The 26,965-nt window shown below is 56.9% G+C and overlaps 2 protein-coding genes across 4 annotated transcripts in view; one reads left to right on the top strand and one right to left on the bottom strand.

The window, feature by feature from the left end:
• abcc10 (ATP-binding cassette, sub-family C (CFTR/MRP), member 10) overlaps positions 1-15,308 on the bottom strand; it is a 712,922-nt gene extending 697,614 nt beyond the window's left edge. The window contains exon 1 of one of the 2 annotated variants that reach the window (XM_072500316.1): positions 14,926-15,308. The gene's annotated coding sequence lies outside the window, so the exon portion shown is untranslated. Of the gene's footprint in view, positions 1-14,721; positions 14,790-14,925 lie in introns of those variants that run through there. The other variant, XM_072500319.1, reaches the window with a different exon arrangement.
• Positions 15,095-26,965, top strand: part of znf318 (zinc finger protein 318) — an 84,664-nt gene continuing 72,793 nt past the window's right edge. The window contains exon 1 of one of the 2 annotated variants that reach the window (XM_072500313.1): positions 15,095-15,185. The gene's annotated coding sequence lies outside the window, so the exon portion shown is untranslated. Of the gene's footprint in view, positions 15,186-15,260; positions 15,280-26,965 lie in introns of those variants that run through there. The other variant, XM_072500314.1, reaches the window with a different exon arrangement.

The following is a 26,965-nucleotide window of genomic DNA, read 5'->3' as shown; positions in this document are numbered from 1 at the left end:
GCATTCAAACGAGGCCCAAAGAAGCAGTCTTCCGGGTCTATGGACACGAGACTGGCTCGCTTTTTGTTTTCGTATAGGACCACCTCCATGCGGTGACTGGGGTAGCTCCCGCAGAACTCCTAATGGGCTGGAGACTTCGCACCCACCTTAGTATGGTTTTCCCGGACATTGGCGCAAAAATACGCTGCACACATGAACGGCAGGGACAGGGTTTTTCTCGGCATCGGCGATTCGGCAGTTTGCGCCCGGTTACCCAGTGATCGTTCGCAATTTTGCTGGTGGTGCCCAGTGGGTCCCTGGCGTAATCGTTCGCCAAACGGGCCCTATATCTTACCAGGTGCAAGCCCAAGGTCGTCCCCAGCGCAAACATGTAGACCACGTTCGGTCCAGAAGGCTATCCCTTCCAAAGATTCCCCGCCCCCGGAGCTCATTTCTACAGCCGCAGAGACCAGAGAGAGTAGTCCTCACAATCTTCCTCTGGTGCCTCACTCAAAGCCTGCGCAGGTCATTACAGAATCGCGCGGAAATAGAGACGCCGAGATGACAGAGGCAGCAGACTTTGACTCCGAGATGGAGACACAGGATGCATCAGAGGGGGATCCTCGGGCCCACGGGCCGTGGATGTACAACCGTTACGCCGTTCATCACGGAAGCGCTGGTCTCCGTCTCGTTACACGCCGCCCGATCCAGTGCCTCGTGCAAATGGTGTCCGGCCTGTGGCAAAACGAGTCCGACGCCCTCCTTCGCCAGGGTCTTCGGTGGATTCCTTGGACTTTGGGGGGGGAGGGATGTTATAACCTGCTTGCTTACCATTGGCTGGGGACTAATGACAATCCCACAATCCTGTGGGAGTATGAGCTTCCCCAATGAGGGGGGTGGAGAAATCATTAGCAGATTCCCTGTATAAATAAAGCTGGCCAGTTTGGAACCAGCAGGAAGGAGTAAGCAGCAAGTGAGGTTGCTGCTGTTGTGTGTATATATGTTATTTATTTCTTTGTATCCTTGAAACTCGTGCTGGATTCTTCGTGGCCCTCACAAAAGGGAGGTTTCGGCAGCAACGGTGAAGGCAGTAGTTAGGGGGGAGCTAATTCTATACGGGCTCATAGGGAGAAGGTGGAGCGGGCAGAGATGGATAGGCTGGTTAGGGAGATACTTCAGGTGGACAGAAGGTATTCTGAAGCCCCGGGGGCGGGACTGTTGAAGGAGCAACAGAAGCTGCAGATGGAGTTTGGTCTGATATCCACAGGGAAGGTTGTGGGGCAGTTGAGGAAGGCGAGGGGGGGGGGGGGGTATATGAATATGGTGAGAAGGCCAGTAGCATGCTTGCACACCAGCTGAGGAGGTCGCAGCCGTTTATCGACTTCTTCGGGGGAACCAAACCTGTCAGCAGATTCAATAAGAGGGGGCGGGGGGGAGTTAGGCTATTTCTTGTCTAGATTAGGCGGGAACAGTGGGAGATGGGGGGATGTGTTACGCACTGAATTATGGTTACATTTGTATTTGTATTTTTTATTGTTATAAAACCACAAATGCCTCAATAAAATGTTTTTAATAATTGATTCCAGCAACATCCCCACGACAGAGGTCAAGCTAACCGGTCTATAGTTTCCTCCTTTTTGCCTCTCTCCCTTTCTGGATGAGGACGTAACATTAACGTGTTTCCAATCCACTGGGACACTTCCAAAATCCAGGGTATTCTGAAATATCCACTATCTCTGCTGCCATCTCCCTTAATAACCTAGCGTGAAGGCAGGCTATCAGATCCTGGAGACTTATCTGCCTTTAATCCCATTTGTTTATTCAATACCGTCTCCCCAGTGATGTTTATTACACCAAGTTCATCTGCATTAACTGACGTCTTTGGAAACATTTTATTATCTTCTCCCGTGAAGACGGGGGCAAAATATTGGTTCAGTGCCTCTGCCATCTGTGTGTTCACTCAGGCAGTCACCCGACGCCGGAATTGAACCCGGGACCCTGGAGATGTGAGGCATCAGTGCTAACTACTGAGCCGCCCACTCTTCCTCTTTATTCTCTTCCTCTTTATATACTATTAGAAACTGTTGGTTTCAATGTTTATGTTTTCTGATAGTTTCTTTTCATAGTTAATCATCGCTTTTTTGACTTTATTTTTAGTAGCCTTTTGCTGAAACTTAAGTTCTCCCAATCCTCCAGTTTATCACGAGCTTTTGAAATATGATATGCCCTAGTTTTAGCCTTTCTGACTTCCTTGACTTCCTTGCTTGGCCATGGATTGTTTTTCTCCTTTTTACAATTCCTCCTCCTCTCAGGAATATACTTTAATTAAGAGGTATTTAATATCTCCCTGAACATTCACCATCGTTCCTCAACTGTCGTACCGTCAATTATTTGTGCCCAGTCTGGAGGTAGCCTCGTGTAAGGGCATTACCTTGGGAGCACTGTTTTTGTTTATAAATTTCGAGTATCCAAATCATTTTTTCCCAATTAAGGGGCAGTTTAGCGTGGCCAATCCACCTACCCTGCATATCTTTGGGTTGAGGGGGCGAAGCCCACACAAACACGGGGAGAATGTGCAAACTCCACACGGACAGTGACCCAGAGCCGGGATCGAACCTGGGACCTAGGCCCCATGAGGCAGAGTGCTAACCACTGCGCCGCCATGCTGCTCTGCTTGGGATCACTGTTGACGGCGCCTTTGCCGTTCATGCCTGCCAGGTACTCCACAAGTCCGGTGGTGGTGTGGGGACAGTGGCGGCAGCACCTGAGACTCAAGGGGGCCTTAGTTTGGGGTCCGATGGAAGCTGGATGCAGCGTTCCGGGGGTGGCGGAGGTCGGGATTGAGTGGTTTGGAGACTTGTTTGTGGGGAGCTGCTTTCAGAGCACAGAGGGGTTGGTATGGGCAGCACAGTGGCGCAGTGGATAGCACTGCTGCCTCACGGCGTTGAAGTCCCAGGTTCGATCCCGGCTTTGGGTCACTGTCCGTGTGGAGTTTGCACATTCTCCCCATGTTGCGTGGGTTTTGCCCCCCACAACATTGCCCCCCACAATGTGCAAGGTAGGTGCATGCTAAATTGCCCCATAATTGGGAAAAATTAATTGGGTACTCTAAAATTAAAAAAAAACAAAATAGAGAGGTGGTAGAGGAATAGGAACTGCCCAGCAGCAATGGGATCCGATACTTAGAGGTTCGGGACTATGTGAGGAAACAGGTGCTGTTCTTTCCGACCTGCCGCCCCCAGGGTTGCAGGACAAAGTGGTGTCGAAAGCAGAGGTTGGTGAGGTCAGGGTGTCAGAGATTTACAAAGAATTAATGGACTGGGAGGGCACCCCGATAGGAGAAGTTAAGCGGAAGTGAGAGGATGAGCTGGGGAGACTGCTGGAGGCTGGGTTATGGGAGGAGGCTCTGAGAAGGATGAATGCATTCAATTTGTGTGTGAGGCATGGCCATATTCAATTTAAAGTAATCCACAAGGCACATATGACGGTGGCCAGGATGAGCAGGTTTTTGAGGGGGTGGAGGTTAGGTGTGGGTGGTGCGCGAGGGGGGCTCGTGAACCATATCCGCATGTTATGGGCCTGCCCGAAGCTGGAGGGATTTTTGCAGGGGCTCGCTGACGTGATGTCTGCGGTGCTGAGGGCGAAGAGGGTCCCAAGCCCAGAAGTGGCAATTTTTGGAGTGTCAGACGATTCGGGAGTCCAGGGGAGAGGCCGACGTCTTGGCCTTTGCCTCACTGGTAGCCCGGAGACAAATCTTGTTGGGATGGAGGAACCCGGGCTGCTGAACCCGGGGGCGTGGGTGACCAACCTCGCGGAATTCTTAGCTTGCAAAAAATCAAGTTCGCCTTGAGGGGGTCTGTCGGGAGGTTTGCCCGGAGATGGAACCATTTATCAATTTCTTCCAGGTTAGTTAGTCAGCAGAGGGGAAGGAGGGGGGTGGGAGCTTTGGGGTTAAAAATGGAGGCAGAGTGGGTGGAGGATAACAGCAGGGAGGGTGGGGCTCGGGGTATTGGTTATTTATTTGTTAAGAGATTTCCTGCTTGTTCTCTTTTTGTATTGGTTGTGTTTGGTGTACATTTATATAAATGCCTTAATAAAAACATTTTAAATAATAATTATTTGTGGCCAGTCTACTTGGGCGAACCCCTTCCTCAGGCATGTATAATTAATAATAATAATCAATAATAATCTTTATTACTGTCATAAGTAGGCAAACAGAGTGGGAATTCAGAATGTCTAATTCACTTAACCAGCATGTCTGTTGGGAGGAAACCGGAGCACCCAGAGGAAACCCACAGAGACACAGGGAGAGCGTGCAGACTCCACACAGACAGTGACCCAAGCCGGGAATCGAACCTAGGACCCTAGAGCTGTGAAGCAACACTGCTACCCACTGTGCTACTGTGTTGCCCACTAATGGGGCTAAAACCTCACCCTATATGTATCCATTTAGCTCATTTCTAATATTTTGAAAAGTGGACATTGACCTTTTAAAATATCTGACGTTATGTCTGTCAACGACCCTCGAACAATAAAAGCTTGTTGACAGTATGTTGACAGGCTTTTCCCCGGGGTAGAGGGGTCAATTACTAGGGGGCATAGGTTTAAGGTGAGAGCTTCAAGGTTTAGAGTAGATGTACGAGGCAAGTTTTTTACGCAGAGGGTAGTGGGTGCCTGGAACTCGCTACCGGAGGAGGTGGTGGAAGCAGGGACGATAGTGACATTTAAGGGGCATCTTGACAAATACATGAATAGGATGGGAATAGAGGGATACGGACCCAGGAAGTGTAGAAGATTGTAGTTTAGTCGGGCAGCATGGTCGGCACGGGCTTGGAGGGCCGAAGGGCCTGTTCCTGTGCTGTACAGATCTTTGTTCTTTGTTTGTTTCTATCGAAAAAAGTGGCATCTTATTATCTCTGAAGACAACTCCCTATGGGCTGCAGAAACCAAGTGCAAAGTATTTCAGAACCCAGGCTGGCCAACTGGAGCCCATAAGTCTGCGACAACAAAGAGCTCTGCAATCTCCCTCAATTCTTAATCTTCTCAATTTCTCAATTCTTAAGTCCAACGCCGGCATCTCCTAATCAATTCTTAATGGCTGAGACATTTCACAATCTCAACGACCCAGATAAGGAATTCACATTAAGGGCTGTTTAGCACAGGGCTAAATCCCGGTCTTTGAAAGCAGACCAAGGCAGGCCAGCAGCACGGTTCAATTCCCATACTAGCCTCCCCGAGCAGACGCCGGAATGTGGCGACTAGGGGCTTTTCACAGTAACTTCATTTGAAGCCTACTTGTGACAATAAGCGATTTTCATTTCATTTCATCCTTTGTTATAGGTGGTATGGAGAGATGGCAATCCTGACAAAAGGCAGAGAGATGCAATCATGTGACATGAACCTCGAGCTGGGAGAACCAGTTATACTGTCTTGCTGCACTGCAAACCTCAGTCTGCCATTTTGAGCAGCAGCACATGGAGGCTTGGTTGAATACATAGCCCCATCTACACTGTTTCTGGCAGATTGTTTGTGCCATCGCTTACAAGACTGGTTTGTCTCTGTGTGCCTATTTTATTGTGGAAGTCAACTCGACTGGAAAAATGATTTATCCAGTATTAGTTCAGCCGGCCAACCACTGAAGGAAATACAGCATTAGACTTTGATTCTGGACTCTGGACACACGTGAAAGAATAATTGTGTTCCCTGTGATCTTTGCCCTGCAAATCTTTTCTATCCCACCTTTATGATATGAGTGAAAGTGACAGAGTGTGAAGCACCCTGGGACTTTGTTAGGTCGATCTAAATGGAAGTCTTTCTATTTATTTTCCTGCTACCCTGATAATCCAGCTGAATAGTGACAATATGAATGGTAGCGTTCATTGTTTTCACCACAAACACACTTACACTTGTACACACTGCACTAATGACTGGAAACTTTCTGCCTTTTGTCACAATTTGAATACCTGGTGTAAAATGTACTCTTACACAGAAATGTTATTCTGGACCACATTGTTCCTCTCAAGCATCCTCTGGCAGCTAGTTTCACAGTATTGCTGGAAGGTATGAGGTGTCAGTCCACCCACTTGCTTTTTCATTTTGAGAACAGAAGATGAAAGAGAAAAAGATAACCTTGGGAACTTAAAAGCCCAGAAAAAGATTGTTTGGCCCATCACACATGCACTAGATAATTGATGCCTTTGTCCTACTCCCCTGCTCTTTCTACATCACCCTATCACTTTCTCCCCTTCAAGTAACAATTCCCTTTTGAAAGTTATGATTCAATTTGTTTCCACCACGTTTTAAGACAGTGCATCCCGCATCATAACAATTCGCAGCTTTAAAAAAACCTCATAAATAAGCAATGTAATCCTGCAAAACTAACAGTTACACGAGCTATATGAGTTAGTTTTTTAAATTCCCTTCGCTTTGAATTTCTTTCCCAGGTCTAGGGAACTTTCTTGCCTCTTAGAGCTTCACCATCATTTTCCATATAAACTGAAACAAGCAGTCAATGGAAAGGCAGCATTTACCTGACTTCGAACAATCAACGTACCTGGGAAGCCTGTGAAATCTTTTGCCTTTAAACTCATGCTGCTGCACATTGCCCTTTTATTGGAGAGAAACCGATAACCGCCAACAATAAATCATTTCAGGCCCATCACTGCACAGTTAATGATTAATTCTTTAACACCCCAATCATTCATTTTTAAAAATGCCTGTAGTTGTTCATATGAAATGGAACATTTCAAGCCCACAGTCTGTGCTGAATTAGGTGATTTAAGGAGGAACAGCAAGCAGCAAAGGGATACCATAACTGATTTCAGTACCTCTGGGCCACTGAGGTATCAAAACAAGAAGGCAGCTCACCACCAGCACCTTCTGAAGGGCAACTAGGGACGGGCAATAAATGCTGGCCTATCAGCAACACCCACTTCCCATAAATGATTTTTTAAAAGCTGGATTCCCAGACTGATCACACATCAGTGACCCCTGCTGGAAATTGTAAGTGTGCATGTATGTGACATTGAGGGAACATTGAATTGAGCTCGATCATCACCCACTTGAAGTCAACATTGTTCATACTCACTGATCAAGAATAACATAAGAACATAAGAACTAGGAACAGGAGTAGGCCATCTGGCCCCTCGAGCCTGCTCCGCCATTTAATGAGATCATGACTGATCTTTGTGGACTCAGCTCCACTCTCCAGCCCGTACACCATGTCCCCAAATCCCTTTATTCATTAGAAAGGTGTGGTGGTATGTATTAAGGGTAATACGGTACACCATGAATGCCGAGGAGCCATTGGAGGACAGATGCTGGATCCCGATTGGATCCGCCGCCTACTGGGCTCCACCCAGATAGGCGGGGTATAAGAACCTGGGTTAATCCCCGCAGCTGCATTCTGTGACTGAGCTGCTGGGGAACGAGTCTGAACAAGTCTGCTCAATAAAGCCTCGATTGAAGTTCTTTACGTCTTGCCTCGTGTGTGATCGATGCTGCTACAATTTATTGAGCAGACTTAAAAAGGAATATGGAGCTCCGGAGTGCCTGCGAATCAGCCCCCACGCAGCAAACGCAACATCCGCGTTTAAGCACTGGCTGGTGTGCTTTGAGGGATACCTCCGAACAGCCCCCGGCAGACCAACAGAAGACCAGAAGATGCAGGTCCTGCATTCCAGGGTGAGTCCCGAAATCTACTCACTCATCGAGGACGCGGACGAATTCCCAGCGACGCTCAACTTGCTGAAGGAGATCTACATTAAGCCCGTCAACCAGGTCTACGCACGCTACCAGCTTGCGACGAGACGACAAATCCCCGGGGAATCGCTAGACGATTTCTTCAATGCTCTAACGATCCTCGGACGAAACTGCAACTGCCCAGCGGTAACGGCGAATGAACATACGGACCTCCTGATCAGAGACGCTTACGTACAGGTTTGGCATCGTCGCAAATTCGCCAGAGACTTTTAGAGAAAGACTCTCTCGGACTCACAGAGGTACGGGCCCTTGCAGCCTCCCTCGACATCGCCTCCCAAAACGCCCGCGCCTATGCCCCCGATCGCGCTGCAGCCCCTTGGGCTCTGTGGACCCCTGCCACGATCGACCCCCCGGCAACACCCACCCCTCCGCAGGCATGCGCAGCCAGAATACCAGACCACCCGGGGGGGCCCCGCTGCTATTTTTGCGGGCAGCCAAAACACCCCCGCCAGCGCTGCCCGGCCAGCTCGGCCACCTGCAAAAGCTGCGGTAAAAAGGGGCACTACGCAGCGGTGTGCCAGTCCCGTGGGGTTGCCGCTATCTCCGGGGAACAAATGGGACCACGGGCTTAACCCCCCCCAGCGACCCACGGGCGGCCAACGGGCGCCGCCATTTTGGACCCCGGACACCACTAGGGGGGGACGGGCACCGCCATCTTCCTACCCATGGGCCGCGTGCGATCCATGGGAGCGGCCATTTTGTCCACCCCCGGCCGCGTGCGACTCATGGGAGTGGCCATTTTGTCCACCCACGACCGCGTGCGATCCATGGACTCCGCCATCTTGGCTGACAGGCAAGGACCCCAGCGTGGACGGCTCCACACTGCCTGAAGACAACGATCTGATACACCAACCACGTTTGGCATCGGTGACCCTCGACCAGTCGCAGCCCCGGACGCTCCAGACGACAACGACAAAGGTGCTGGTGAACGGGCACGAGACGCCGTGTTTGATCGACTCGGGGAGCACGGAGAGTTTTATTCACCCGGACACGGTAAGACGCTGTTCCCTTGTAATTCGGCAAAGCACCCAAAAAATGTTCCTGGCGGCGGGGTCCCACTCCCTTGAAATCAATGGGTTCTGCATCACAAACCTAACGGTGCAGGGGAGAGAGTTCAAAAATTAACGGCTGAACGTCCTTCCCCACCTCTGCGCTCCCACCCTCCTGGGGTTGGACTCCAATGCAACCTCCAGAGCTTAACATTCAAATTTGGCGGCCCTATACCCCCACTGACTATCTGCGGCCTCGCGACACTCAAGGTCGAACCGCCCTCCCTGTTTGCGAACCTCACCCCGGATTGCAAACCCGTCGCCACTAGGAGCAGACGGTACAGCACCCAGGACCGGACATTTATCAAGTCCGAAGTCCAGCGGCTGCTGAAGAAGGCATAATCCAGGCCAGCAATAGTCCCTGGAGAGCCCAGGTGGTAGTAGTGAAGACAGGGGAGAAGCAAAGGTTGGTCGTAGACTACAGTCAGACCATCAACAGGTACACGCAGCTAGATGCGTACCCTCTTCCCCGCATATCCGACATGGTCAATCGGATTGCATAGTACAAGGTCTTCTCCACCGTGGACCTTAAGTCCGTCTACCACCAGCTCCCCATTCGCCCCGGTGACCGCAAGTACACTGCCTTCGAAGCAGACGGGCGGCTATACCACTTCTTCAGGGTTCCATTCGGCGTCACAAACGGAGTCTCGGTCTTCCAACGGGAGGTGGGCCGAATGGTCGACCAGCACGGTTTACGGGCCACATTCCCGTACCTCGACAACGTCACCATCTGCGGCCACGACCAGCAGGACCACGACGCCAACCTCCGCAAATTCCTCTAGACCGCTAACGCCCTCAACCTCACCTACAACGAGGAAAAATGAGAGTTTAGCACCGACCGTATAGCCATCCTTGGCTACGTAGTGCGTAATAGGCCCCGACCCCGAACGCATGCGCCCCCTCATGGAGTTCCCTCTCCCCCACTGCTCCAAAGCCCTGAAACGCTGCCTGGGCTTCTTTTCTTATTACGCCCAGTGGGTCCCCCAGTACGCAGACAAGGCCCGCCCACTAATCCAGTCCACTACTTTTCCCGTCGACAGAGGCCCGCCAGGCCTTCAGCCGCATCAAAGCGGATATCGCAAAGGCCACGATGCACGCCATCGACGAGTCCCTCCCCTTCCAAGTCGAGAGCGACGCGTCCGACGTAGCTCTGGTGGCCACGCTCAACCAAGCGGGCAGACCCGTGGCCTTTTTCTCCCGGACCCTACACGCTTCAGAAATTCACTACTCCTCAGTAGAAAAGGAGGCCCAAGCCATAGTGGAAGCTGTGCGACATTGGAGGCATTACCTGGCCGGTAGGAGATTCACTCTCCTCACTGACCAACGGTCGGTAGCCTTCATGTTCGATAGTGCACAGCGGGGCAAGATAAAAAACGACAAGATCCTGCGGTGGAGGATCGAACTCTCCACCTACAATTATGAGATCTTGTACCGTCCCGGAAAGCTGAATGAGCCGTCCGATGCCCTATCTCGCGGCACTTGTGCCAACGCACAAGTGGACCGTCTCCAAGCCCTCCACGAGGACCTCTGCCATCCGGGGGTCACTCGATTCTTCCATTTCATCAAGACCCGCAACCTGCCCTACTCCATCGAGGAGGTCAGGACCGCCACCAGGAACTGCCAAATCTGCGCGGAGTGCAAGCCGCACTTCTACAGGCCAGAGAAAGCGTACCTGATAAAGACTTCCCGTCCCTTTGAACACTCAGTATGGACTTCAACGGCCTCCTCCCCTCCACCGACTGCAACACATACTTCCTGAACGTGATTGACGAGTACTCCCGGTTCCCATTCGCCATCCCCTGCCCCGCAGCCACCGTCATAAAAGCCCTCCACAGTATCTTTACGCTGTTCGGCTTCCCCGCCTACATACACAGCGATAGGGCAGCACGGTAGCATGGTGGTTAGCACAATTGCTTCACAGCTCCAGGGTCCCAGGTTCGATTCCCGGCTTGGTTCACTGTCTGTGTGGAGTCTGCACATCCTCCCCGTGTGTGCATGGGTTTCCTCCGGGTGCTCCGGTTTCCTCCCACAATCCAAAGATGTGCAGGTTAGGTGGATTGGTCAGGCTAAATTGCCCCTAGTGTCCAAAATTGCCCTTAGTGTTGGGTCGGCTTCCTGGGTTATGGGGATAGGGTGAAGGTGTGGGCTTGGGTAGGGTGCTCTTTCAAAAAAAGAGCCGGTGCAGACTCGATGGGTTGAATGGCCTCCTTCTGCACTGTAAATTCTATGGTAGGGGGTCCTCCTTTATGAGCGAAGAACTGCGCCAATTCCTGCTCAGCAAGGGCATTGCCTCGAGCAGGACGACCAGTTACAACCCCCGGGGAAACGGACAGGTAGAGAGGGAGAACAGAACGGTCTGGAAGACCGTCCTACTGGCCCTGCGGTCCAGGAATCTCCCAGTCTCCCGCTGGCAGGAGGTCCTCCCAGATGCTACTGTGTACCACGACCAACCAAACACCTCACGAACGTCTCCTTGTCTTCCCTAGGAAGTCCTCCTCTGGGACCTCACTCCCGACCTGGCTGGCAGCTCCTGGACCCATCCTGCTTCGCAAACACGTACGGACGCACAAATTGGACCCATTGGTGGAGAGGGTCCATCTCCTCCACGCTAACCCTCAGTACGCCTACGTGGACCCGACGGCCGACAGGGTACAATCTCCCTACGGTACCTGGCGCCCGCTGGGATCCCCTCACACACCCCCACCACCAGTCCCACCGGCGCACCCCACAGCCACCCCCTTCCCAGGTGGATCGGTTCTCCCACCGGTCCCGTCTAGGGGTGATGAAGCTGCCGAAGAAGCTGAAGCCACGCTCCCGGAGCCACAGACACCCGAGCAGCCGCCTGCATCACCACCAAAGCTACGACGATCGCAGAGGACGACCAGGGCCCCCGCTCGACTAATTGCTTAATTCTGAACTGTAAATAAATTTTGAAATACCTTCATAACCTTAACTTCTACCACTCTGTAATGCGAGGCCACCACCCCCGCCGGTCTCTTTTGTTAACAGGGGGTGAATGTGGTTGTCAGTATTAGAGGTATTACGGTACTCTGTAATGCCGGAAGACCATTGGTGTAGAAGGTACTCTGTTCTCATTGGTTAAGCCTGTCTGCTGGCTCCGCCCAGCAAGGCAGGATATAAGAGCCCGTGTCACCCCAGCAGCTGCCTTCTGTACCTGCGCTGCTGGGGGAAACATCTAGTGTAATAAAGCCTCCAATTGTCTCCAATCTCGCTTCTGGACTTATTGATCGAGTCAGGGGCAAACCACGTTCATATGTTTTGGTCCTGTCTAAAGATGGAGGATTAATGGAAGGAGGTTGTTTTTAAAAAATAAATTTAGAGTACCCAATTCATTTGTTCCAATTAAGGGGCAATTTAGCGTGTTCAATCCACCTAACCAGCATACTTTGGGTTGTGGAGGCAAAACCCACGCAAACAGGGAGAATGTGCAAACTCCACACAGTGACCCAGAGCCAGGATTGAACCTGGGACCTCGGCGTCGTGAGACTGCAGTGCTACCACTGCGCCACCGTGCTGCACTTTGAAGGAGGTTTTTAGGGTAATCTCTAAAGTGGTGCACGTGAAACTGCAACCGGGCCCTCGGGAGGCCATATTCGGGGTGTCGGACCAGCCAGGATTGGAAACGGGTGCGGAGGCAGATGTTGTAGCCTTCGCCTCGTTGATCGCCTGAAGGCGGGTCCTGTTGGGATGGAGAGCAGCCTCTCCACCCTGTGCCCTGGCGTGGGGACCTGCTGGAATTCTTAACTCTTGAGAAGGTTAAGTTTGAACTGAGGGGAAGGATGGAGGGGTTCTACAATTCATGGGCCCTGTGGACAACCTTAAACTGTATCAGGCAGAGCCTGGCACACAACGAGGATGCACTAACTCTCCTCAGGGCCTCTGCCCATAACCCGGCCTCCAACTCCCCACCCAGTGCTTCTTCCTACTTTCTCTTCACCTCCCCTATTGGGGCTCCCTCCCACTCCATCATCTCCTTATAGATCTCTGAGACCATCCCCTCTCCCACTCCTGTTCTCAATACCACCTTATCCTGCAGTCCTCGGTGCGGTAGGTGCGGGAAGGTGGAAACCTGCCTCCGCACAAAATGCCTCACCTGCAGATACCGGAACCCATTCCCAGGAAACTACCCTGACCTGTATCTCCCCCTGGCGGTAGGAGTGGAAAGGTCTCAACCTGCCTTTGCAAAAAATCCCGTACCTGCAGATATCTGAATCCATTTCCTGCTGGCAGTTGAAACTTCTCCTCTAAATCCTTCAAACAAGGATCTATCTATGAATAGATCCCCCATCCTCTTAGTTCCTGCTCTCTGCCATCTCCGAAACCCCCTATCCAACTTTCCCGGTACAACCGATGGTTATTGCAAATTGGGGCCCAGACTGATGCTCCCTCCACTCTCATACATTTCCGCCACTGCCCCCAGACTCTCAGGGCCGCCAGTTAGTAGACAGAAGTACCGGGCCGGCAGAAATGGCAGAGGTGCCGTTATCAATGCCCCCAGACTTGTCTCCTTGCATGATGCCACCTGCACTCGCTCCCACCCCCCCTACCCCTCACTACCCACTTCCTAATCATGGCTATATTTGCTGCCCTGTAATAGTTGCTAAAGTTCGGCAGTGCCAACCCACCCTCCCCTCGACTGCGCTCCAGCAACACTTTCTTCACTTGCGGGATTTTACCTGCCCACACAAAGCCCAAAATCACCTTGTTCAACCGTTTTAAAAAGGCCCTTGGGATAAAGATGGGGAGGCACGGAAAAAACAGAAATCTGGGAGGGACCGTCATTTTCATGGTCTGTAACCTCCCCACCAGTGACAGCGGGAGCATGTCCCACCTTCAAAAGTCCTCCTTTGTTTGGTCTACTAGACAGGTCAGATTTAACTTATGTAGTGTCTTCCATTCCCGTGCCACCTGGATTCCTAGACAGTGGAAGCTCCCTCCCACCACGACAGCTCTCCCAGTCTCCTCTCCTGCCCCCTTGTCTGGATCGTGAACATCTCACTTTTCCCATATTCAATTTATACCCCGAAAAAACGGTCAAATTCCCCTAAGATCCGCATAATCTCCCCCATCCCCCCTAACGGGTCGGAAATATACAGGAGCAGGTCGTCGGCATAAAGCGAGACCCTGTGTTCCACCACTCCCCCACCCCCACCCCCTTCCAGTCCCTAGATGCTCTTAACGCCATCGCCAATGGCTCTATGGCCAGAGCAAACAACAGCGGGGAGAGTAGCACGCTTGCCTTGACCCTCGGTGCAGCTTAAAATAGCCCGACGTCAGCCGATTCGTTCGTACACTCGACACCGATGCCTGGTAGAACAACCGAACCCAATCAATGAAGCCCTGCCCAAACCCAAACCGTTCTAACACCTCCCACAAATAATTCCACTCCACCCAGTCAAAGGCCTTTTCCGCATCCATCGCAACCACCACCTTCATCTTCCCCCCCCCCCTCTGAGGTCATCATTATAACATTTAAGAGCTTTCTAACATTGGCCGTCAGCTGCCTGCTCTTAACAAACCCCGTCTGGTCTTCCCTAAACACCTCAGCGACCCAGTCCTCTATTCTTGAGGCCAATATTTTAGCCAACAGTTTAGTATCCACATTCAATAGGGGAATTGGCCTATATGACCCACATAACTCTGGGTCCTTCTCCCACTTCAGGATCAGTGAGATCGAGGCCTGTGACATTGTTGGGGGAAAGACCCCCGCTCTCTTGCCTCATTAAATGCCCTCACCAGCAGCGGACCCAGCAGCTCCGAAAACTTCTTGTAGAATTCCACTGGATAGCTGTCCAGTCCCGGGCCTTACCCGACTGCATGGCCTCCAGCCCCTCTACTATTTCTTCAATTCCAATCGGGGCTCCCAACCCCTCCACCAATCCTTCCTCCACCTTCGGAAACTTCAACTCACCCAGAACTGCCTCATCCCCTCGACCTCAGCTGGAGGTTCCGACTCATAGAGCCTGGTATAAAACTCCTTTAACACCCCGTTCACCCTGCTGGGTCCAAGACCGCGTTCCCACCTCTGTCCTTCATTCTTCCTCTCTCCCTGGCCGCCCACTGCACCTTTTATATCGGTACTGTTTTATTGGTTATCTATATTCACACACTGCACCTTTAATATCTGTGCTGTTTTCTTGGTGATATGCTATTCACACACTGCAGCTTTTATCTGTGCTCCGTTGACAGGAAGCCTTCAGTCTCCCTGAATCGCGCCCCCTGCAGCTTGCGGTCCCAATAACCAGGCCAGTCTATCCGCACATGCGCGGTCGCTGCATCACGCCATCCCCAGAGGTCGGTGCAGGACCGTCTCCATTTTGGTAACGCATCTTTGAGGCCGTTTTTCTCGCATTTGCAATTTTGGTTGATTGAAAGGTTGGAGTTTTTTTGGGGGGGAGTTTCAGTGTGTAGATCGGTTCGACAGAATAAAAATCTTGGTCCTGCCCTTCGTCTTCTGAGGGGGTGAAAGGTTCGCGTCTCTTGCTTATTCGCTGAAACGACGGAGCTTCGGCCTGACCCTGCGCCTTCTGGACGCGCAGCCGCGCTCGAGCCGTCAACTGTTTCCCTCAATCGCGGGGCGGCGGCGGATTGACGAAGAAAACCGTTGGGCACGAGTCTGCCCCTCCCCCTTTGCAACTCCCCCCCCCCCCCCCCCCCCCGGTTGGGCCGCAATCCCCCCTCCCCTTCCAAATCTCTGGGCTTTCCACCCCAAACGCCCTTGACTTGCGGATTTGCCCCCCAGCTGCTTGGCTCCTTGCCTCTCCTCTCCCTCTCCCCCCCCCCCCCCCCCGGGCCCCCTCTCTCCCCCCCCCCCCCGGCCCCCTCTTCCCCCCCCCCAGGCCCCCTCTTCCCCCCCCCCCCCCGGCCCCCTCTTCCCCCCCCCCCCGGCCCCCTCTTCCCCCCCCCCGGCCCCCTCTTCCCCCGGCCCCCTCTTCCCCCCCCCCCCGGGCCCCCTCTTTCCCCCCCCCCCCCCGGGCCCCCTCTTCCCCCCCCCCCGGCCCCCTCTTCCCCCCCCCCCCCCCCCGGGCCCCCTCTTCCCCCCCCCCCCGGCCCCCTCTTCCCCCCCCCCCCCGGGCCCCCTCTTTCCCCCCCCCCCCCCGGGCCCCCTCTTCCCCCCCCCCCCCCGGGCCCCCTCTTCTCCCCCCCCCCCCGGCCCCCCTCTCTTCCCCCCCCCCCCGGCCCCCCCACTCCCCCCCCCCCGGCCCCCCTCTCTCCCCCCCCCCCGGCCCCCCTCTCTCCCCCCCCCCGGCCCCCCTCTTCCCCCCCCCCCGGCCCCCTCTTCCCCCCCCCCCCGGCCCCCTCTTCCCCCCCCCCCCGGCCCCCTCTTCCCCCCCCCCCCGGCCCCCTCTTCCCCCCCCCCCCGGCCCCCTCTTCCCCCCCCCCCCCGGCCCCCTCTTCCCCCCCCCCCGGCCCCCTCTTCCCCCCCCCCCAGGCCCCCTCTTCTCCCCCCCCCCCGGCCCCCTCTTCCCCCCCCCCCCGGCCCCCTCTTCCCCCCCCCCCCGGCCCCCTCTTCCCCCCCCCCCGGCCCCCTCTTCCCCCCCCCGGCCCCCTCTTCCCCCCCCCCCCCCCCCGGCCCCCTCTTCCCCCCCCCCGGCCCCCTCTTTCCCCCCCCCCCGGCCCCCTCTCTTTCCCCCCCCCCGGCCCCCTCTTTCCCCCCCCCCCCCGGCCCCCTCTTTCCCCCCCCCCCCGGCCCCCTCTTTCCCCCCCCCCCCCCGGCTCCCTCTTCTCCCTCCCCCCCCGGCCCCCTCTTCCCCCCCCCGGCCCCCTCTTCCCCCCCCCCCCCCCCGGCCCCCTCTTCCCCCCCCCCCCGGCCCCCTCTTTCCCCCCCCCCCCGGCCCCCTCTCCCCCCCCCCCCCCCCGGCCCCCTCTTCCCCCCCCCCCCCCCCCGGCCCCCTCTTCCCCCCCCCCCCCCCCGGCCCCCTCTTTCCCCCCCCCCCCCCCCGGCCCCCTCTTCCCCCCCCCCCCCCCCCCCCGGCCCCCTCTTCCCCCCCCCCCCCCCGGCCCCCTCTTCCCCCCCCCCCCCCCGGCCCCCTCTTCCCCCCCCCCCCCCCGGCCCCCTCTTCCCCCCCCCCCCCCGGCCCCCTCTTCCCCCCCCCCCCGGCCCCCTCTTCCCCCCCCCCCCCCCCCGGCCCCCTCTTCCCCCCCCCCCCCCCCGGCCCCCTCTTCCCCCCCCCGGCCCCCTCTCCCCCCCCCCCCCCCCCGGCCCCCTCTTCCCCCCCCCCCCCCCCGGCCCCCTCTTCCCCCCCCCCCCCCCGGCCCCCTCTTCTTCCCCCCCCCCCCCCGGCCCCCTCTTTCTCCCCCCCCCCGGCCCCCTCTTTCTCCCCCCCCCGGCCCCCTCTCTTTCTCCCCCCCCCGGGCCCCCTCTTTCCTCCCCCCCCCCCCCCCCCCAGGGCCCCCTCTTTCTCTCCTCCCCCCCCCCGGCCCCCTCTTTCTCTCCTCCCCCCCCCCCCGGCCCCCTCTTTCTCTCCCCCCCCCCCCCCCCCCCAGGCCCCCTCTCCCCCCCCCCCCCCCCGGGCCCCCTCTTTCTCCCCCCCCCCCCCGGGCCCCCTCTTTCTCCCCCCCCCCCCCCCCGGGCCCCCTCTTTCTCCCCCCCCCCCCCCGGGCCCCCTCTTTCTCCCCCCCCCCCCCCCCCCGGGCCCCCTCTTTCTCCCCCCCCCCCCCCCCCCGGGCCCCCTCTTTCTCCCCCCCCCCCCCCCCGGGCCCCCTCTTTCTCCCCCCCCGGGCCCCCTCTTTCTCTCCCCCCCCCCCCCCCCCCGGTTCCCTCTTTCTCCCCCCCCCCCCCAGGGCCCCCTCTTTCTCCCCCCCCCCCCCCCGGGCCCCCTCTTTCTCCCCCCCGGGCCCCCTCTTTCTCTCCCCCCCCCCCCCCCCCCCCGGTTCCCTCTTTCTCCCCCCCCCCCCCCCCCAGGGCCCCCTCTTTCTCCCCCCCCCCCCCCCCGGCCCCCTCTTTCTCCCCCCCCCCCCCGGCCCCCTCTTTCTCCCCCCCCCCCCCGGCCCCCTCTTTCTCCCCCCCCCCGGCCCCCTCTTTCTCCCCCCCCCGGCCCCCTCTTTCTCCCCCCCCCGGCCCCCTCTTTCTCCCCCCCCCCGGCCCCCTCTTTCTCCCCCCCCCCGGCCCCCTCTTTCTCCCCCCGGCCCCCTCTTTCTCCCCCCGGCCCCCTCTTTCTCCCCCCCCCGGCCCCCTCTTTCTCCCCCCCCGGCCCCCTCTTTCTTCCCCCCCGGCCCCCTCTTTCCCCCCCCCCGGCCCCCTCTTCCCCCCCCGGCCCCCTCTCCCCCCCCCCCCCCCCCGGCCCCCTGTTCCCCCCCCCCCCCCGGCCCCCTCTTCCCCCCCCCCCCGGCCCCCTCTTCCCCCCCCCCCCGGCCCCCTCTTCCCCCCCCCCCCGGCCCCCTCTTCCCCCCCCCCCCCCCGGCCCCCTCTTCCCCCCCCCCCCCCCGGCCCCCTCTTCCCCCCCCCCCCCGGCCCCCTCTCCCCCCTCCCCCGGCCCCCTCTCCCCCCCCCCCCCCCCCCGGCCCCCTCTCCCCCCCCCCCGGCCCCCTCTTCCTCCCCCCGGCCCCCTCTCTCCCCCCCCCCCCCCCCGGCCCCCTCTCCCCCCCCCCCCCCCCCCGGCCCCCTCTCCCCCACCCCCCCCGGCCCCCTCTTCCCCCCCCCCCCGGCCCCCTCTTCTCCCCCCCCTCTTCCTCCCCCCCCCCCCGGCCCCCTCTTCCTCCCCCCCCCCCCCGGCCCCCTCTTCCTCCCCCCCCCCCCCCCGGCCCCCTCTTTCCCCCGGCCCCCTCTTCCCCCCGGCCCCCTCTTCCCCCCCCCCCCCGGCCCCTCTTCCCCCGGCCCCCTCTTCCCCCGGCCCCCTCTTCCCCGGCCCCTCCGGCCCCCTCTTCCCCCGGCCCCCTCTTCCCCCGGCCCCCTCTTCCCCCGGCCCCCTCTTCCCCCGGCCCCCTCTTCCCCCGGCCCCCTCTTCCCCCGGCCCCCTCTTCCCCCGGCCCCCCTCTTTCCCCACCCCGGCCCCCTCTTTCCCCACCCCGGCCCCCTCTTTCCCCACCCCGGCCCCCTCTTTCCCCACCCCGGCCCCCTCTTTCCCCACCCCGGCCCCCTCTTTCCCCCCCCCCCCCCCGGCCCCCTCTTTCCCCCCCCCCCCGGCCCCCTCTTTCCCCCCCCCCCCCCCGGCCCCCTCTTTCCCCCCCCCCCCCCCCGGCCCCCTCTTTTCCCCCCCCCCCCCCGGCCCCCTCTTTCCCCCCCCCCCCCCGGCCCCCTCTTTCCCCCCCCCCCCCGGCCCCCTCTTTCTCCCCCCCCCCCCCGGCCCCCTCTTTCCCCCCCCCCCCCGGCCCCCTCTTTCCCCCCCCCCCCCCCGGCCCCCTCTTTCCCCCCCCCCCGGCCCCCTCTTCCCCCCCCCCCCCCCCCGCTCTTTCCCCCCCCCGGCCCCCTCTTTCCCCCCCCGGCCCCCTCTTTCCCCCCCCGGCCCCCTCTTTCCCCCCCCCCCGGCCCCCTCTTTCCCCCCCCCCGGCCCCCTCTTTCCCCCCCCCGGCCCCCTCTTTCCCCCCCCCCCCCGGCCCCCTCTTTCCCCCCCCCCAGGCCCCCTCTTTCTCCCCCCCCCCCCCCGGCCCCCTCTTTCCCCCCCCCCCCCGGCCCCCTCTTTCCCCCCCCCCCCCCCCCGGCCCCCTCTTTCCCCCCCCCCCGGCCCCCTCTTTCCCCCCCCCCCCCCCGGCCCCCTCTTTCCCCCCCGGCCCCCTCTTTCCCCCCCCCCGGCCCCCTCTTTCCCCCCCCCCCGGCCCCCTCTTTCCCCCCCCCCCCGGCCCCCTCTTTCCCCCCCCCCCGGCCCCCTCTTTCCCCCCCCCCCCCGGCCCCCTCTTTCCCCCCCCCCCCGGCCCCCTCTTTCCCCCCCCCCCCGGCCCCCTCTTTCCCCCCCCCCCCGGCCCCCTCTTTCCCCCCCCCGGCCCCCTCTTTCCCCCCCCCCCCGGCCCCCTCTTTCCCCCCCCCCCCCCGGCCCCCTCTTTCTCCCCCCCCCCCCCCCCCGGCCCCCTCTTTCCCCCCCCCCCCCCGGCCCCCTCTTCCCCCCCCCCCCCCCCGGCCCCCTCTTTCCCCCCCCCCCCGGCCCCCTCTTTCCCCCCCCCCCCCGGCCCCCTCTTTCCCCCCCCCCCCGGCCCCCTCTTTCCCCCCCCCCCCCCGGCCCCCTCTTTCCCCCCCCCCCCGGCCCCCTCTTTCCCCCCCCCCCGGCCCCCTCTTTCCCCCCCCCCCCCGGCCCCCTCTTCCCCCCCCCCCCTCACCAGCCTAACCCCGCATATTACAACTTTGCGCCACCACTCCGAAAGCCACACGCCACCACCTTGGCCGTCGAGCCACCTTGGCCCTCGTGCCCTCAACACAATTCCACCCACGCCTTGCACCTTCCACCCTCCCAGCGCCTTGTGTTGGATTTGAGGGTGGTGCAATTTGGGTGAGGGATGGCTGGGTTTGTGATTTGGGTGAGGGATGGCTAGGTCCGGGATTTAGGTGAGGGATGGCTGGGATTTGGCTGAGGGATGGCTGGGTTTGGGGTTTCGATGAGGGATGGCTGGGTTTGGGATTTGGCTGAGGGATGGCTGGGTTTGGGATTTGGCTGAGGGATGGCTGGGTTTGGGATTTGGCTGAGGGATGGCTGGGTTTGGGATTTGGCTGGGTTTGGGATTTGGCTGAGGCATGGCTGGGTTTGGGATTTGGCTGGGTTTGGGATTTGGCTGAGGCCTGGCTGGGTTTGGGATTTGGCTGAGGGATGGCTGGGTTTTGGGTTTGGCTGAGGGATGGCTGGATTTGGGTGCGGGATGGCTAGGTCTGGTATTTAGGTGAGGGATGGCTGGGTTTGGGATTTGGCTGGGTTTGGGATTTGGCTGAGGGATGGCTGGGTTTGGGATTTGGCTGAGGGATGTCTGTGTTCGGGATTTGGCTGAGGGACGGCTGGGTTTGGGATTTGGCTGAGGGATGGCTAGGTCTGGGATTTAGGTGAGGGATGGCTGGGTTTGGGATTTGGCTGAGGGATGGCTGGGTTTGGGATTTGGCTGAGGGATGTCTGTGTATGGGATTTGGCTGAGGGATGGCTGGGTTTGGAATTTGGCTGAGGGATGTCTGTGTATGGGATTTGGCTGAGGGATGGTGGGTTTGGGATTTGGCTGAGGGATGTCTGTGTATGGGATTTGGGTGAGGCATGGCTGGGTTTGGGATTTGGCTGAGGGATGGCTGGGTTTGGGATTTGGCTGAGGGATGGCTGGGTTTGGGATTTGGCTGAGGGATGGCTGGGTTTGGGATTTGGCTGAGGCATGGCTGGGTTTGGGATTTGGCTGAGGGATGGCTGGGTTTGGGATTTGGCTGAGGGATGGCTGGGTTTGGGATTTGGCTGAGGGATGGCTGGGTTTGGGATTTGGGTGAGGGTTGGCTGGGTTTGTAATTTGGGGTGAGGGATGGCTAGGTCTGGGATTTAGGTGAGGGATGGCTGGGTTTGGGATTTGGCTGAGGGATGGCTGGGTTTGGCATTTGGCTGAGGGATGGCTGGGTTTGGCATTTGGCTGGGGTAGGAATTTGGCTGAGGGATGGCTGGGTTTGGGATTTGGCTGAGAGATGGCTGGGTTTGGGATTAGTGTGAGGGATGGCTGGGTTTGGGATTTGGCTGAGGGATGGTGGTGTGGGATTTGGCTGGGTTTGGGATTTGGCTGAGGGATGGCTGGGTTTGGGATTTGGCTGAGGGATGGCTGGGTTTGGGATTTGGCTGAGGGATGGCTGGGTTTGGGATTTGGCTGAGGAATGGTGGTGTATGGGATTTGGCTGAGCGATGGCTGGGTTTGGGGTTTGGCTGAGGGATGGCTGGGTTTGGGATTTGGCTGAGGGATGGTGGTGTATGGGATTTGGATGAGGGATGGCTGGGTTTGGGATTTGGCTGAGGGATGGCTGGGTTTGGGATTTGGCTGAGGGATGGCTTGGTTTGGGATTTGGCTGAGGAATGGTGGTGTATGGGATTTGGCTGAGGGATGGCTGGGTTTGGGGTTTAGCTGAGGGATGGCTGGGTTTGGGGTTTGGCTGAGGGATGGTGGTGTATGGGATTTGGCTGAGGGATGGCTGGGTTTGGTGTTTGGTTGAGGGATGGCTGGGTTTGGGTGAAGGATGGCTGGGTTTGGGATTTTCCTGAGGGATGGCGGTGTTTGGTATTTGGCTGAGGGTGGCCTGTGTATGGGATTTGACTGAGGGATGGTGGTGTTTGGGATTTGGGCGAGGAATGGCTGCGTTTGGGATTTGGCTGATGGATGGTGGTGTTTGGAATTTGGCTGAGAAATTGGAATTTGTTTGGTGATGGGGTAATTGTGAGTTTGGTTGGGGAAATAGGGGATGTAATTGGGATGAGGATTAGGGGATGGTTGGCAGGGGAGTTATGAGTTTGATTTGGGGGTGTGTGGAATGGGGCTCGATGGGAGTTTGTTTGGAGGTGTGGGTGCACAATGAGATATGTCTGGGGAATTGTTGCTTACCTTCGTATTAGTATCTTGTCTGTCTTGTCAATACCTTGGTTACGTATCCACTATTGAAGTTTGCAACAACAGTGTAATGTTTCCATAGGCCAGTGCTATTAATAATCTGGCAGAGTAATTTAGAATGAGGGACAATGACAGGAAATGCTAGAGTTAAAGAAAACATATTTGTAAAATATATATCGAGGTTACTTGTTCCTAGTTGTCCATTTCCTTGGAGATGCTCATGTTGAAACAATAATCGTGATACATTTCTTCTGTGTTTCTTCAAAGTCACGGGGCAGCACGGTAGCACAAGTGGCTGGCACTGTGGCTTCACAGCGGCAGGGTCGCAGATTCGATTCCCCACTGGGTCACTGTCTGTGCGGCGTCTGCACGTTCTCCCCGTGTCTGCGTGGGTTTCCTCCGGGTGCTCCGGTTTCCTCCCACAGACCAAAGACTTGCAGGTTGGGTGGATTGGCCATGCTAAATTGCACTTTGTGTCCAAAAAGGTTAGGAGGGGTTTTTGCTTTATGGGGATAGGGTGGAAGTGAGGGCTTAAGTGGGTCGGTGCAGACTCGATGGGCTAAATGGCCTCCTTCTTCACTGTATGTTCTATGTTCAACCTGTCTGACTCTCCCCACGGAAGCTGCCTACCCTGAGTGTTTCCAGCAATATCTCTTAATTTCCCCCCCCCTCCCCCCCATATCCAAGGTTTATTACACTGGCTCCTGGTGTGCGGAAATTGTCCCGAGGGAAAGATTGAGTGCCTTTAGTCCCTGGGATTTAGAAAATTGAGACATGACCGAATTGGAACATCTCACATTCTGAAGGAACTTGACACGATAAATGTAAGAAAATGTTTACTCTGGCTGGGGAATCGAGAGCATGGGGCTTCAGTCTCAGAATTAGCCATTTAGACTGAGGTAACAAGAAATCACTGAGTACAGGGGAGGAACTGGCGGACTGGAAAAATGAAAATGTGATCCCATTGTTTAAAAAGGATCAAAGGAAATGCCGAACAATAACAAAGCAGTTAGTCTTAGACCAGTAGTGGGCAAATTGCTAGAATCAATCCTGAGAGGTGGGATTAGCTGTCATAGAGAAAGGATTGGACTAGTCAGTGCAGTGACACTGAATTAGTAAATTAGTTCCTGTAGCGGGGATTGCAACATAGAGAATAGAAGCAGGAGGAGGCCTTCGAGCCTGCTCTGCCATTCATTATGATCATGGCTGATCATTCAACTCAATAGCCTAATCCCACTTTCCCACTCCTCTCATATTCATTGATCCCCTTCGTCCTGAGTGCTACATCTAACTGCTTCTTGAAAACAGTATTTTGGCCTCCACTATTTCCTGTGGTAACGAATTCCATACATAGGCTGACCACACTCTCAAGAAATTTCTCCTCATCTCTGCCCTCGGACTGTGACCCCTAGTTCTGGATACACCCACTATCGGAAACATGCTTCCTGCATCTACCCTGTTAGAATTTTATAGGTTTCTGTAAGATCCCTCCTCATTATCCTGAACTACAGTGAATACAATCCTAACCAATTCAATCTTTCCTCATACGTCAGTCCCATCATCCCAGGAATCGGTCTGGTAAACCTTTGCTGCACTCCCTCTAGAGCAAGAACATCTTCCTCAGATAAGGAGACCAAAACTGCACACTATATTCCAGATGTGGCCTTACCAAGGCCGTGTATAATTGCAGCAAGACATCCCTGCTCCTGTACTCTAATCCTCTCGCTATGAAGGTCAGCAAACCATTTGCCTTCTTATTTTTTATAAATTTAGAGTACCCGCTTATTTTATTTTCCATTTAAGAGGCAATTTAGTGTGGCCAATCCATCTACCCTGCACATCTTTTGGGTTGTGGGGGTGAAACCCACGCAGACATGGGGAGAATGTGCAAACTCCCACACGGACAGTGCCCCGGAGCCGTGATTGAACCTGAGACCTCGGCGTCGTGAGGCAGCAATGCTAACCACCGTGCTGCCCGCTATTTGCCACTTTCACTGTCGGCTGAACCTGCATGCTTATCTTCAGTGACTGGTGTACGAGAACACCCAGGTCTCGTTGCACTCTCCTAATTTATGCCCATTCAGATCATAATCTGACTTCTTGTTTTTGTTACCAAGTGGATAACCATGCATTTCTCAATTATACTGCATCTGCCATTTATTCGCTCACTCACTCAACTTATCCAAATTACACTAAAGGATCTCGGCATCCTCCTCACAGCTCACCCTCCCACCCAACTTGGTGTCTTCTGCAGACTGTGAAATTGACGGTGTTGCCGAGGCTTTTGTTTGTTTTTCAGAGCCTCCCGATCTCCGTCCCAAAATCATTCTTTAGGAAAGTTAATGCTTTGATCTCGGGGTTTGTGTGGGTGGGGAAAACCCCACTGGTAAAGAAGGTGCTGTTGGGGTGGGGGCTGTCCTTGCCAAACATGAATTATTATTATTGGGCAGCGAATATTACGGTGGGGGGGGGGGGGGGGGGGTGGCGGGCGCCAGGTACTCCACCAGCCCTGTGTTTGTGGCGGCAGCATCTGAGGTTGAAAGGTGCCTCGGTGCAGTTCTGATTTGAGCTAATCATAGATTTGCCCCGGGGGGTTTGGCTGTGGGGTTTCAGGGGTGGCGAAGTGCAGGGATCCACCTGTTAGGGGACCTGTTTGTAGGGGCAGCTTTTCAAGTTTTGAGGAATATGAACTGCATAGTGGGAACAGGTTCCGATACTTATGTGAGGAAGCAGGTGCCATCCTTTCCCGACCTGCCGCCCGGGATTACAGGATAAGGTGGTGTCGAAAGAAACAGTGGGGTAGGTAAGGTGCCTGAGATCTACAAGGAGCTAATGGACTGGGAGGGAGCCCCGGTAGGAGAAGTCAAGCGGAAATGGGAGGAGGAACTGGGGGAGATGAAGGCTGGGTTTTGGGAGGAGGAACTGGGGGAGATGAAGGCTGGGTTTTGGGAGGAGGCTCTGAGGAGGGTGAATGCATCCTATTCGTGTGCGAGGCTTAGACTTATCCAGTTTAACGTGGTTCATAGGACACATATGACGGTGGCCAGGATAAGCAGGTTCTTTGAGGAGGTGGAGGATGGGTGTGCGCGGGGAGGCCCGCGAACCATGTCTACATATTTTGGGCATGTCTGAAGGTGGAGTTCTCGCAGGGGTTATGGATGTAATGTCCGAGGTGCTGAGGTTCCGCAAATCGATGCCCACATAGAAGCACCTTCGCGGCATAGTAGCATAGGGGTAACACGGTAGCACAGTGGTTAGCACTTGCTTCACAGCGCCAGGGTCCCAGGTTTGATTCCCAGCTTGGGTCACTGTCTATGCCGAGCCTGCACATTCACCCCATGTCTGCGTGTGTTTCCTCTGGATGCTGTTCGGTAATTTGAACAATCTGAATTCTCCCTCAGTGTAAGTGTGGCAACTAGGGGATTTTCATAGTAACTTTATTGCAGTGTCAATGTGACAATAATAAAGATGGCAGATGGATGAAAGGAGGAAAATGTGACAATAATAACCTTGGATGCTGGAAGGGGTCCAGAAGTGGTGATATTTGATGTGTCGGAAGCCCAGGGAATCCAGGGGGCGAGAGAGGCCAACGTTTTGACCTTTGCCTCCCTGGTAGCTCGGAGGCGGAGTTTGCTGGAGTGGAGGGACTCGGAGCCACCGCGGCGGGCGGGGGGGAGACACACCTGGCGGAGCTCCTAAGGCTGGAGAAAATCAAGTTCGCCTTAAGAGGGTCAGTTGATGGGTTTGCCCGGAGATTCATAGATTCATAAAATTTACAGTGCTGAAGGAGGCCATTCGGCCCATCGAGTCTGCACCGGCTCTTGGAAAGAGCACCCTACCCAAGGTCAACACCTCCACCCTATCCCCATAACCCAGTAACCCCATCCAACACTAAGGGCAATTTTGGACACTAAGGGCAATTTATCATGGTCAATCCACCTCACCTGCACATCTTTGGACTGTGGGAGGAAACCGGAGCACCCGGAGGAAACTCACGCACACACGGGGAGGATGTGCAGACTCCGCACAGACAATGACCCAAGCCGGGAATCAAACCTGAGACCCTGGAGCTGTGAAGCAATTGTGCTATCCACTATGCTACCGTGCTGCCCTGCACGGTATGGAAGTCATGCATCGACTTCTTCAAGGAAAACTGAGGGGGGTGTGGGGAAAATAGAGGTGTTAAAATGGGGAAGGTAGGGGGCTGGATCATTCGGTAGTTATTTAGTTATTATGAGGTTTCTGTTTGTTCTTACTCTTTTTCTTTTTTTTTAAATTTAGAGTACCCAATTCATTTTTGTCCAATTAAGGGGCAATTTAGCATGGCCAATCCACCTACCCTGCACATCTTTTGGGTTGTCGGGGCGAAACCCACGTAAACACGGGGAGAATGTGCAAACTCCCACACGGACACTGACCCAGAGCCGGGATCGAACCTGGGACCTCGGCGGTGTGAGGCAGCAATACTAACCACTGCGCCACCGTGCCTTCTTCACTGTCAGCTGAACCTGCATGCTTATCTTCAGTGATTGGTGTACGAGAACACCCAGGTCTCGTTGCACGTTCCACTCTCTTAATTTATGGCCATTCAGATCCCCCAATCTGCAAAAACGATACATCCACTCCAGCAATTTGTGTCATCAGCAAATTTTGCAACCAAATCTTCAGTCCCT

Source organism: Scyliorhinus torazame, chromosome 4 (genome assembly GCF_047496885.1).
Source record: "Scyliorhinus torazame isolate Kashiwa2021f chromosome 4, sScyTor2.1, whole genome shotgun sequence".
Taxonomy (NCBI): domain Eukaryota; kingdom Metazoa; phylum Chordata; class Chondrichthyes; order Carcharhiniformes; family Scyliorhinidae; genus Scyliorhinus; species Scyliorhinus torazame.
The sequence above is the reverse complement of the archived record's forward strand: the minus strand, read 5'-3'. Positions and strand labels throughout refer to the sequence as shown.